Consider the following 13,830-nt stretch of genomic DNA (forward strand, 5'->3'; position numbering starts at 1 on the left):
CGTATCCCCTGCATCCCCCCAAAATCTATGCCTATGGGTATTTCTACTTACAGCTTTGTGGGAAATTATTTTTGAAAGAACAGTAGAAAAAAAATCACCATTTCGTGGAGTTTTTGCAACACTTTAATATTGACAATCCCTCACATTTCTAAATATCCAAAGACACGTGATATTTTTTTATTAAAATGAAGCAACTTTACAGTTGAATAACAAAACATCACTGTCTTCTTACTCCTGCTTGCTTGTGTCATTTGCAACTAATTAAATTGTAAGAATCTATTTACACATTTTCGCAGGTGTAATTAGAATCAGAAACTCGTTAATGGATTAATGTCCCCGTTGTTAATTAGACTCTCATCCTGGTAAGTTTGTGAACTTATGGATTCTGTTAACAATGCAAGTATTTCTTTTTTCTTTTTTTTTCCTAGCCAAAACTCCTAATGGCTTTTAGTATTCACAGGTGTTTAATGAAGCGTACAGCAGATGACAACCCTCTGCGAGTGCTCGCGTTAACTCCTCTGTTCTGCCACTGAAATCAGAGCGACGGTCTGGAGAATCCTCTGCAGAGGGAACAGCTTTCACGCTCCTTCATGAAGGTGACACTCATGTCAGTGATGCCCTAGAGCACAGCGACAGGCTCCAACAGCGCTCCTCCATGCTGCGCATCCAGTACAGTAGCCTACATATATACAGTACACCATATGTATCCAGATTCATGCAGGCTGTACAAGCACAACTCAATTTTCTACCAGTAATATTTGGACTTATACATCTGAGGAAAAACTTTGCAAAAAGTAACAATATTACTATTATTACTGACAACAAATGTAGTTGTAGTATGTTGTAGTTGTGAAATGTAGTTCATAGCATATAATGTATGAAGTCATGTAAGTTGGTGTGTGAAATTAAAAGAAGGGATACACAAATGCATCCTAAAGGATTTTTATTGTCTATATATATATTTATTGTTTATAAATCTCCCATGAAAAGACCAAACAATGAAGAACAACAGTGGAGGAATCTTCCCAACAAGTATTGTCTGTGGAGCCAAAGTCCAGCACAGTATCTTATTCCTCTGTGCCGTGGAGCTCCTTTTGTTTTCCATAATCGCCTAAATGAGCCGTGTGGTTCCACTGGGTGAAATGAACGGAATGTTCACTGTGATTGTGAGTCCGTTCCACAAACTTCTGTCCTGCTGCTGTAAATATTCACTATCTCACCAAATCCGCAGCTGAAAATAGTTCCTAACAACTGAACTGTTTATTCATGTTTCTGTAATGTTTAATAATTCTTTTTAGACTTTTCCTTAAACTGGAGGTGTGCGAAAAAGGATTAGGGCCACATGTGAGAAAAATGTATTTGATTTCTGAGTTTAAAGTCAGAATAAAAAATAAAAAAAACAGAATTTTGACTTGAAACTCAAAACATTTTTCACATGTGGCCCTAATCCTCTTCCTTGGAAGTGTATATTCTTCGTTTGTTTTGAAAGATTTACGTCTTCAGAACAAATTGGCCTGGGGCTGAGTGCTACTGCTAGACCTGGGTTGAAAAGTATCAAGAAGTGGACTACTGCATTGTTACTTTTGGTCCTTTTATTGGAAATGTTGAAAATGAAAAAAATTAAATAGAATTCTTCCAGCCTTTGGCCATTTTTCTGCAGAACTTAAACCGTAACATCTGAGTCTTGTGCTCAACGTGAGCAGCATTCAAGGTGTTGCTGTTATCAGCAGGTAGTCTGACGTTCAGATGCATGTCACAGTGTTTAGATGAAGCTTATCAGCGGTTTTGCATTCATGCACATAGAAGCAGTGTAGCCAAACTCTCCAGATGGGCGCAGAGCTTTCAGAACCACAACTCCCTCATGAGCCCTGCCCAGCATCGCCCATCAAAAAGCTGCCTCACATGGTTTCACTTTTCCTTTCACTCCACTTTATGATATGGAAAGTAATAATGCTTTTCAGAGACCACATTTTTAGAATTAAAATGGAAACAACCTTTTCTTTTTTGCGTCTGTGGTGCTATGCAGCAGTTAAGTGAAGGCTGGAGGAGTAGTTCAGGGCTGTTGTGTGTCTCTAAGCATTTCACATATGGCAAATCTGTTCCAGGGCATCTTTTTAAACTCCCTTGCTATCTCTAGCCTACCAGGCCTACTTAAGACTCCTCAGTCACCGCTGCTGCATAGGCTCAGCCCACGTTGAGCTGAGCTGCAGAGCAACACATCAAAGCCCCACCCTCTGCGAGTCGGCCAGATGTCCCATGATCATTTTTAAACTCACACCCCGGCGCATGACGCGGAGCAGTGTGTAAGCATGTAGACAGAGGTGGATGGGCCGCTTGGAAATTGGAAAAGGAAGCCTGTATTTATGAGGTGGTTTGAGGTGCTGTGTTAAGACAGGCTTAGCCTGCCACTCTCCCTCTGACAGGCCCGTTTCCCCCCGAGCAGGGGTGACCAGAGACAGAGAGAGGTGAAGGAGTGAAGGCAGGAAACCTGTCAAAGCAGGTCCAGACCAGACATGGACCCATGGTGAACAGACGCGCAGGCAGGTGATGCAGCAAATCACATTGACAGAAGATCTAAAGCCTAATGTTCACATTATTCCTATTTTCATAAATAGAAATAACAGGAAGCATAGAAATTGTGTTTCCTAATTTGCTTCCTTTAGCCTAGTCCATGCTGGGACAGGCTCAACCTTCCAATAACTGAAAGCTTTGTAAAGAAAATTCCTATTCTAAAATTAAAAAAAACAACAGTGAACACTCACTCTGCCACTTACCAGTTACCTGTCTTGTTTTTTCGTTCCACGTTGACGTGCCCATATGTTTGTGTTCCCCACTGAGATTTCAAGCAGGAGGTTGGACGTGTGGTCTTCTCCTTACCCACCACCTTAACAAGCCCCCGGGCTGCACTCTGAGGGGAGTCTCACATTAAATCTGTCTTTCTGTACCTCAGCTTCGAGGTAAGATGAGTGATCTCCCGAAGCAGGGATCCCCTCTCCTCCCCTCTCACTCTGCCACGCCGGCCAGCCCATGTGAGTCAAATTATTGTAATTGAGCAAGGATGGAGTCGGGTGTGAGGTGATCTCTCTCTTCATCCCGTCCCTCTCTCTCTCTCTCTCTCTCTCTCTCTCTCTCTCTCTCTCTCTCTCTCTCTCGGATACTTCTGCACATGTTTTGAAATGACCAGCAAGCATCTCTTTTTTTCCCCCTTCCTTCTAACACTGCCTGTAACACAGAAATCAATTAACTCCTTTCAAGTCAGATCAAAGGCCCAATGCAGCGTCCAGGTCTCTCCACAACCTGTGGGACAATTAGCTCTCCTTTTGGACAGCGACCAAGCTGGGCAGATGAAGGGAGACTGCTGCCACTGTTCACATGCGTGTGAAGCAGTCATAAACAAATGGGAAGTGATTGAACATAATTTAGGATTCCTGTAATTTAGCAGTTAGTTCATAAATACAACCTGGGGACTTCTGGACTAAAGGAAAACTAACTTTGACTTGTGTGTATGTCTTAAAGGATGTATGTGCTATGGGACAAATGGGCCCCTGGCAACAGACATGTGAAAGCTCCCCAGCCCCCCTACATAGGAGCAAGACACCCCGACGGAAAGAGACACACAACAACTACAAACAACGCATAGTTTGTGTCTCTTTTAAAAAAAAAATCTTGTCTTTTTGCAGTTGTTTTGTGTTTCTTTGCTGTCATGGGTAGTTGTTTTCTGTCTCTTTGCAGTGTGTATATTTGAGATAATATGTTGTTTCTTTGCAGTCATTTTGTGTCTTTTTGCGTCCCTTTTTGTATTTATGCAGTCATTCTGTGTATCTTTATGCACATGTTTTATTTTGTTCCAGTCGTTTTGTGTCTCTTGGTAGTAGTTTTTTTGTCTAATAGCACCTGATTTTTGTCTCTTTGTTGTCTTTTATTGTGGTTGTTTTGTGTCTTTTGGCAGTCATTCTGTGTAGATTTGTGTTAATATTTTGTTTCTTTGCGGTTGTTTCATATTATTGTGATCTTTTATGACTCTCTGTAGTTGTTTAGGTTCTCTTTGCAGTCTTTTTGGGTGTCTTACAAGTTGTTTATCTGTCTTTGTGGCCATTTTGCATCTTATTGTGGTCTTCTTTGATTCTTGCGGTCATTTTGTATGTCTTTGTGGTAATTTTATGTTTCTTTGAAGTTGTTTTGTGTCTTTATCTGATCTTTTTTGTCTGTTTGCCGTCAATTTGTGTGTCTTGCGAGTAGTTTTGTCCCTCTTTGCGGCCATTTTGCATCTTGGTGTTTGGTTTTTGCATGTCTTATTTTTCTCAGTTTGTCTTTTTGTGGTTGTTTTGCATCCCTTTGCAGTCCCTCTGTATCTTTGTGATTCATTTTCTTTTCCTCTGCAGTTGTTTTCTCTCTCTTAGATTTAATTTGCATTGTACTTTGTGGTCATTTCGCGTCCATTTTTGTTTGTCTCTTTGTGGTTGTTTGCATCTTTGTGTGCTTGTTTTGGCTCCGGCCCAGTCTGCCCCTAACCCCTTGGGCCTGTGGCCCTGCGTCCATTAGGCCCAGTCATTAATGCCTCCATGGGCACGGTTGTGGCACAACATAGGAGTGTGACATCCAACTGATTGGACATGGGGGCGCGAGGGGACCTTTCGTCCACAGACAGGTGCACTGACCCTGTCCACCCCTGAAGGTGTCACTTGCATTTTATTGGACATTTAGGGCCGACCAGCATTTTTTAACAGCCACCTGGATGCAATAAAGGGCCAGCTCCTGAGCTCTGGCTGCCCAGAGGATTTCCCTGCAGCTCCCGCGGGACCTCTGGCTAGTTAAGATGTTTATTAAGCTGAAAGTGGTCCAGTGGGAAAACACAGCACTTCTGAGAGATTCAGGCAAGCAGTTTTCTTGTTAGTAGGAGCGCTCCCCGGAGAATTGTGTTTCTTTTCCTTTCAAACCCTGGAGGGGGGGCAGGGTCAGTTCACAGGGCACGAGGTTGACCAACTGGTAACTAGGCGCATGAACTCAGGAAGGGGGCTATCTAGAGACCATCAAGGTCAGCTTGGAGCTATTCCCACAGTTCCCAAACTGAGTGTGTTAGCTAAACACATTCTAGTTAGCCTCAAAAGGAAGTTCTGTATAGCATTTAGCAATGTAAATTCCAGGAAATAGATTGTGGAAGCACCAACAAATACAACAAAACAGTAATTGGGGGTCAGTGGCCGGGCTAGCACAGTTGGTAGAGCGGGCGCACATATATAGAGGTTTACTTCTTGACACAGCGGCAGTGGGTTCAACTCTGACCTGTGGCCCTGTGCTGAATGTCATTCCCCCTCTCTCTACCCCCCCCCTCTCTCTTCCTTTCATGTCTTTGTCTTTCCTGTGAAAATAAAGGCATGATAAAACCCTAAAAATATAATCTTAAAAAAAAAAAGAACAAAAAAAGAAAGTGGGTTTGATGAGTTGCATCTATCAGTGAGGAGGTTTTTCTCTCAAAAAGGGTTTTCTCAACCTTTGTCTTTACACTTTTAAAGTGATTCAATGAAAATATCAAATCTAAATGTGGTGCGTAAGTTGTTTCTTTCTTTATAATGCACAACTGAAGTTCTTTGAAGAAAATGTCCATCCAGAAGATTGCTGCGTGACAGATCTTGACCGCACTAAGCTCTGCTGGCCCTGTAGTTCAAAGTGCTGTTCTTTAGCCTCAGGCACTCAGCCCTAATAACTTCAGTTAGCCCGTTGCTGTCACCAGCCACACTCTGCTCAAAGGAAGACAAAAGTTTGGAGGAAACATAGAGGAATATTTCAAATTGCTTCTTTACTACTCAACTTGATTATTATAACTGCATTTTTTCATGTTTAATTTGGAACTTTCTGGGGGCCAGACAGCAGAGCCGCTGGTTAGCACATTGTGTACTGAGCAGTACATGCAGCCAGTGATGGCTTTTTAGTGCTCTCTGCCTAATGTTCAGGACAGATTAGAAAAGTTCGCCTGTGACAGATGCTGTCTAGATCGTCACTACCAGATCCACCCAGCTGCTAAACATCTGGCTGGATTTCTACCTTTTTTTACTGAAGTGCAGCCTATTAATGACACACCCACAATCATACATGTGCATACACTCGCACTCAAAACACATCCAGTTTGTTTTATCGAAAAAGAAAAAAACACACAAATGTAGACGTTTGGTCATATGTATTTATTGATGCACATTTTCATAAATTTCCAATTTGTCATCTTTTTTTCCTTACCATTGTTAATTCAGCACATTTCTAACATTTGGATTGATGCTGGTACTAGGTTCTGCTGCTTCTCCATATCTTTTTTATTTCCAATGAAAACAGCCATTCAGTTCCAGCTACGCATCACAGCCAGTTTATATGTAGATATGTATTTAGAATATCTTTCACTACTTCAGCCACAAAGTCTGCAAGCACATACAATTTATTCACCAGCAACAGAATTTATGCATTCCACATGAGGAGCGCATAGCGAAGGCCTATACGTTTGTTGTTAATGGCACACATCCTAAAATAATGCTCCTGGCCTCCTGCGGCTTTCACTTTTTTGTGTCAGAGGAAACATTATTTTTGCGGAGGCAAATCCACTGAATAACATGATCGTCTGATGAAAGGCGCTGCAAATCTTGCATGAGTGGAGGCACTTTTTGCTAATAATGAAAACAGTCATGTAACAACAAATGCCATGTAACCCGTCGTGGCATGACGTTCTGAGATCCAATTGCTTGTATGTACATGAGCCAGAGTTTTCGAAAGCCTTTTCTCACAGCGCAAATGGTTGTTTTGTTTCCGTGTCACTCCACCATGTACTCAGCACCTCTCTAAAGGATATTGAATGGTCGTTGTTGGGGGGAGAATTAATATTCTTTAGGCACTCATCAAGAGTTAGAGAGAGTCACAAGTTGCATTCTCGGGGAGACATTTGGAGAGCATGGTTTAATTTAGCTTAAGATTTCCCATGCAGTAAATTGTTCCTCGTGTGTCTCAACAGCTTAGGCTCACATGCCGACTTGTTTGGCCATCGCCTGTGTGTGAAGTGAGACAGAAAGGAACGGGAGATCCCCACATCACAGGTTTTGTTATTGCTGGGTTTCATAATATATATCATCTGTTACCGTCTGTGATTCAACTTCCAGCATCTTTTTTCAAATGTTTTGAAAGTAATCCTTGGGAAAAGTAAAATTATTCATTGTGTTTTCAGAAAACATTTGATGTTTGTCTTTTTATATAATTATTTGTGCATGACACAATTAAAAAAAGACCTAACCCAATTTTACTTTTCATGACTTTAAAACAAAACACTGTGAAGAATACATTGAATTATTATAGCCTCAGCAAATTATTTTTGTCTATAGAAATGGAAATAAAAAAATAAAAAAACATGAACCGTTAAAGCAATAATTTGAATGATATTTTCCAAAATGGAATTTGTGTTCTTTTTGGCAAGTTGAACAAAAACATCCACAATATGAAAAAAATATTTACGAAGGAGATGTTGTTTTTTCTTATAATAATGTGTGTTTTGTTTACTTTACATAATTCTCTAAAGATGGTTTGTCAATGTAGATGCAGAAAAAGTTATTGCTGGAAAAAAAAACATATTTTCACCTACAAACGTCTATCAAGAAATATATATATATGAATGAATATAAACACATATTTATATATTTATATTTATATATATATATATATATATATATATATATATATATATATATATATATATATATATATTCTGTAATATTTGTTTATCACATAACAAAAAAAGTGCAGTGCAACTCATGGCAAGCATAGCAGAACAGAAAGGTTGAAAAATAAACACCAATGTATTACATTTACATCATAAATAAAAAACCTACAACTAGCAAAATACAAGTCAAAATACAAATACTCTGAGGAAGAAGATATCCTTCATCATAATATTACACTTTGTGGAAATTAGTTTTTTGCAGTTCAGTGTCTGCAGAAATTTGCTAAAGGTTTTAGGGGGAAAACAACGTTGCATTGCTAATGATTCCAAATGTACGACCGACACGTTTGTTTTAGTAAGACAACGCTGAATGACTTTTGCCCTTTTCAAATTAACAGCATATACAGGTTAGTAGCAGAAATACCTGACTTAGTGTTTTTCCTCTATTATTCTGTTCACAAATACACTGAGAGAGGAATTAAACAGTAAGGCTCATCTATAAAATAAAAATAATCTAAAAGCCTGCTTGCAAATGTTTTATAAAGTATCTAAGACGTAGAAGAAGAACACAAATTACATGACATAATTAAATAACAAGGAAAAACATATAATTGACTTTAGTGTGATGAATTGTTGTACACCGACCTGAAGTTTAGATAGAGTCCAGCATACTGACCATGAAGGTCTTAGACCAAAACCTTGTATTTTCTAAATAAATCATTACTGGCGTAATGGTCAGTGTGTGGGACTCTTTCTAAGCTCCTGATCTGCTACTTTTGGTCAAATCCTACGTACCTGCCCGACAAAAGAGGTGTGCAAAAAAACTTTTCTACACTGCACAGCAACATGTAGTAAAGTACTGGAGACAACTCCAGTATTGTGTCCTTCACTGAAAGATGAACAGACAACAAGGACGTGATATTCACATGACTTATAAGAATAATGTTTAATGAATACATTAACAGCATGTTTGACTCCTTTTTTAACTGTATTACAGTAGTTATTACATTAGTAGTGGTATTTTTGAAGTTATGAAATGAGCTAACAGCGTTAGCTGTGCTGCCTGGTTGCGTCCAGCAGGGGGGGGTATTGTAATTCAGATAGTGGCTTTCAAGGCTTCAGGGGCGAGATCAGCCTACCACTGTGAAGGGATGAGTGTTTAGCCTGAGTCAGGGGACCGGCTGCAGGAATCTGACTGCATCACCGTATGACACCACACTGTTTCTGAGCTTTGCAGCTGATGATTAAGTGAGCTTCTCCCAAATGGCAAGAAGTGTGAATAGATTCAACAACAAAAAATGCTTTGTACCAGATTTTGATGAAATGGTTGTTATTCAATTTCCATTCTCTTCTTCTACTATGATAGAAGAGCTTATTACTCGGAGGGATTTTTGACAGCCATAAACATTATCTGAAATAAAGGTTAACCTACCTATGTATCAATCTATCTATCTATCTATCTATCTATCTATCTATCTATCTATCTATCTATCTATCTATCTATCTATCTATCTATCTATCTATCTATCTTACTACCTACCTATTTTAATATTCTATTTTATCCATATCTCTCTATAGTTCTATCATTCTATTATCTATATCTATCCCTTTTAATAATGTTAAACAATGACATGCATTATGGTTTTAAACTATACATTATTGTTAGGTCATACTTTTTTAAATGCTGTTAGTATTGGTCATATCAGCAGGTGTAAGCATTGGTATAATTTCACATGTATTGTTATTAAAATACTGGTTGGGAACAGGGCTTTATTATTAGTTTATGTTATTATATCTTATGTTAATGAAATTACAGCTCCGTTTGGCTGTGTGTCAGGCGCAGGTAAACACTTCTCAGGCTCACTTTCCAACTTGGATGTCAGCTCACTGTCACACAGGGCTCTGTCAGGCCATCTGTCAAGAACTCAATAAATTTGTCAGTGGAGAAAAAAAAAAGAAGAAGAAGAAGCTGAATCCAATAAATCATAACGTAAACAAATCTAGCCACGGGTTGACAGTGCTGTATTATACTTTGGCTTAATCCTGGGGGAGTTGGGATTATCCTGCAGTATCATTTTTTGTGGCTGTCTCAGTAAAACGGGCCGTGTGGCAGAAATATGTGAGAGAGTGGGAAGAAGGAGATGTGACTTAAAAGAGAAACTGTTTTATCTTTTGCGCATTTAAGTGAACTCACATGCATCAACAACACCTATGAGAAATATACAAATTGCACAAAATCATATGGGACCAATTTGTGAATTCAATTAAAAATCAAAAAAGCGGTTGTGACATGCTACTTTAGTATTCAGGGCCCCTCAGGCCTGCGGGCCCCTGCGTCCCGTCCCGTCCCCTATTTGTTATAACAGGAGTGCACCGCGTTTTTGCTTCCTGTGTGGAATAACAATATTCATTTTTTTTTAGGTAGCCTATGAAAGCCACTGAAAAAAATGTAGAAAACGTTAAGACTCGGCAAAAAAAGAAGAAGAAGAAGAAAGATGACATCACAGCTGATTTGTCGCGAATTGCCGCCGTGCAAACCTTTAATAAGCGTCTCTGTTAAAGCCCTTCTTACAGCCACAGTAATGATTTTACACCGTATGAGCGGGCTAAAGGCAGAATAACAAACGACCCCCCCTCCCCCCAATTCCTTCAATGTATTGCAAGAAAAACTGCGCTGCTGTCTGTCTTTAAGATCCTCGGCAGCAAACACATCACAGGAGCCTGTTTTGTTTTTTCATTCAAACTTTAAAAAAAAAAATAATAATAATTGTAAGCATTATGGAGAGCTTAAAAAACACTCATTAAAAGATCAAAGTGGGTTAACTATTAAAGTGCTCTAGCCATGCAATGTGGGGAGCCATTATGTCTTCGGTTTGCTGAGTTTCTCCTTTGAGGATGTTAAGAGTTTCTTCCCATTCTCACTCAGGCCTACTTTGTTTATTTTTATTTTGCTTTGCGCTTTGTTTTAGCCATAATTGAAAACGCTCACATTTCAGTTCAAGCTTAAAAAAATAAAAATAAAAAAACAATGGCATAGGTCTAACGTCTATTACAGGCCAGGGAACATAGTTAATTTAATATACCATGGCTTTACGTTGATGATTATTATTGTCCATGATGTGGCCATACATTGATTCCAGCCTCCGGGTTTGAGGCCTGACACAGAGGGAGCCGTGTGACTTACTGGGAAATGGATGGATCCTGCGTGGCTTATAAACAGCGTGGAGTTCATGTAATTAAAGTAGAAAAGTGGTCTACATGTTTATATTCTAATTTGATTGATGCGTTTTTTTGGAAGAGATTTAAATGCAACGAAGTCGTGATATAAATACATGTAGCCTATTTAATTGTGTTAATTTATGTATTTATGTATGTATCTATATATACATAGATAGATATATCTATATATATAGATACATACGCACACATTATTTTATATTGGCGTAATAACACAATGTTCTACTAATTGTTCTAATAATTACTGGTAGTAGACGTATTCGTTTTCTTAATGCACTCTCACATCATCTTCCGTTGTGAAAGTCAAATCCACCAGTTTGCATGCAAAAGTGTTCGCAATTTCTCACTCACTCAATATTTAAACCCAGGATCATATTTTCGCATTTTTTGCGAAATAATTTGCTCTTCTTCTGCATTCAAAACTTTATATTTTCTGTTTTAATTAATGTCCACAGTCTTAACACTCAGTGTGAAAACTAAACGAATTCCAGCAGCAGCGCGCTGCTATAATGGCGCATTCTAATGCTCTCTTACCTTTCCGACGGACCCAACAGTTCTGCTTACTTTAAAGTCGATTGCTTAACTTTAGGAGACCATTGCTTTTCTGTAGGCTACTGCACACCTGCTGCAACGCCTTTTTCTTCTTCTTCTTCTTCTTCCTGCCTTATAGCAGCAGGCGTGGGAGGGCTTGTCATGTAGAGGCTCATTAAAACACCGCCGGCTAAAAGTTGGCGGATTGATTTATTGAATGAATGTTTGATGTCCTCATTCACACAAGTGACCTGGCCGATAACTGCTGAATGAACCGAAGAGAGGGAGGGATGGGGTGGGGGGACTATGGTATATTTGTACAAAAATTAAAGTATTGATTATCCTATATTGTATTGATATAGCTCAGCTCATAATGCTGCTCAGAGGTAAAATAATCCAATATAGTACGAGGCGGAGGTAATTGACCCCATGCTGATAGAAGTGCTGGAAATAGAAGGGGGGGGGGGGGGGCTCAGCTAAAGCCGGGACTGGATGACTTCATGCCTGGCAGCTATACTGATTTTAACACAGCAAGTGTACATATGTGTGCTGTAATGAAAGAAAAATATTAAGATTCAGTATTCATATTATAGGCCTGTTTATCGGTGCTTTAAACATCCCTGTGACAGTTTTAATGTCATTCTAAAAAAAAATGTGACAGTATAGGTGAAAATATTCATTTCCTGTGTCTTTGGCTCCTCTCTATCTTTTTCCATACGTCCTGCAGCAGTTCTCTGAGTGACCGGCAGAGGGCAACGCCAACAGTCCGCTCTGTGTTCCCCAAAGTGGGCTACAGGTCATCGCCGGGATGCTCCACAGAGGGACGTGAGCAACAGCAGCTGCAGGCCTTTGGGCTGAAGGTGAACGCTGCGCGTGCAGCCCTACTGTAGCCTCTCCAGTCCATGGTAGACACTATCTATTTTTTTTTCTATTAGTTTTTTCTTGCAGCAGACTGTGAAGATATGTGGAATATGACAGCCTTTCCATTATATAATATACTGCAACTTAGCCTATTGTTAAAATATTGCCTAAGCCTTATTATAAAAGTTAGGCCTATTATTACCGTTACGGTAAGTCAGTCAACTCTCTTCGTGTCTCTGTTATCTTTAATTGAGCATTTGTTTTAAATAAAAACTAAAATGATTCTGTAGGCCTATCTATAGTCCTTTTTTATTTTTATTTTTATTTTTTTAAAGAACTTGATAGCAACGGGGCACTCGTGCAGCGTGACGTGGGAAGCAGCACACAATCCCATTAGCAGCCATGTAATATCAGACAGGCCTCAGTGCGACAGTCCCCCGCACCTCTGCAAACGTCTTGATCACATCTCGACACAGATAGGCCTATACATCTTATTTTAATGGTTAGGCTATTATGTTGCGTGAGTGGTGGGTTTTTCAAAGTTTTCACATTGGGTTGATTTTATTCTGCTGAGGACTCACACATCATGGAATAAAATATATAGATGTTGTGATCTTGCAATATAAATACAGCAAAGGCCCTTTACGAATTACCACTATGCAATACTGAGTTTAAAGTCAGACCTCAAATACATTCTTCACATGTGACACTAACTCTCCTCCGTTTTATTATTATTATTATTATTAGTAGTAGTAGTAGTAGTAGTAGTAGTAGTAGTAGTAGTAGTAGTAGCAGTAGTAGTAGTGTTAGTATTGGTGCCTTCCCGGAGCCAGAGGTGGCCAGAGCCCCGGCTCGGTGCGGGGCGCAGGCCGCTGTTATCACCGCGGATCGCCAGGTGCATCAGCTGAAAGGGGACAGCAGCATCCTCCGGAAACAATGCACAGAAGAGCACGCGAGGCTCGTCTGTGTTCGTCAACACTGACGGAATATATAACGAGGACCATTATTCAAGGTGCAATTAGAAGGTAGCCTATAGCCTACTTTATCTCGCTTCGATATTTTTAAGTTAATAAAAAGTAAGTTCGTTTTTGTTTAAAACACTACCCCGCAATGCGGAGTAGGCCTATCAGAAAGCTTGTCACGTAATATATATATTTACATTTGAGCGCAATGATAACGCTGTTATTAGTCAGTAGTAGTAGATTACTAGTAGCGTTGCTATTATTATGACATAGCGTTGCATTGTGGCTCCTGTGTGCAGCAAGGCCTCTGAAAGACTTCTTTACTCCGGCTCTTCCTTACGCTTGAATCAATCCGTGTGTGTGTGTCTGTGTGTGTGTGTGTCTGTTTCTGTGAGTGTGTGTGTGTTGTTGTTATTGGACTGTGTGCAGCCGCACTGTACTCTTCTCCAATAGCATCCCAATGGCAGTGAATGGGGGGGGGGGGGGGTTGAAAAAAAGTGTAGCCAAGCATGCAGGAGTGGGAGGATCCACTCGCTTCAATCTCGATCT

Source organism: Etheostoma cragini, chromosome 5 (assembly GCF_013103735.1).
Source record: "Etheostoma cragini isolate CJK2018 chromosome 5, CSU_Ecrag_1.0, whole genome shotgun sequence".
NCBI classification, from domain to species: Eukaryota; Metazoa; Chordata; class Actinopteri; order Perciformes; family Percidae; genus Etheostoma; species Etheostoma cragini.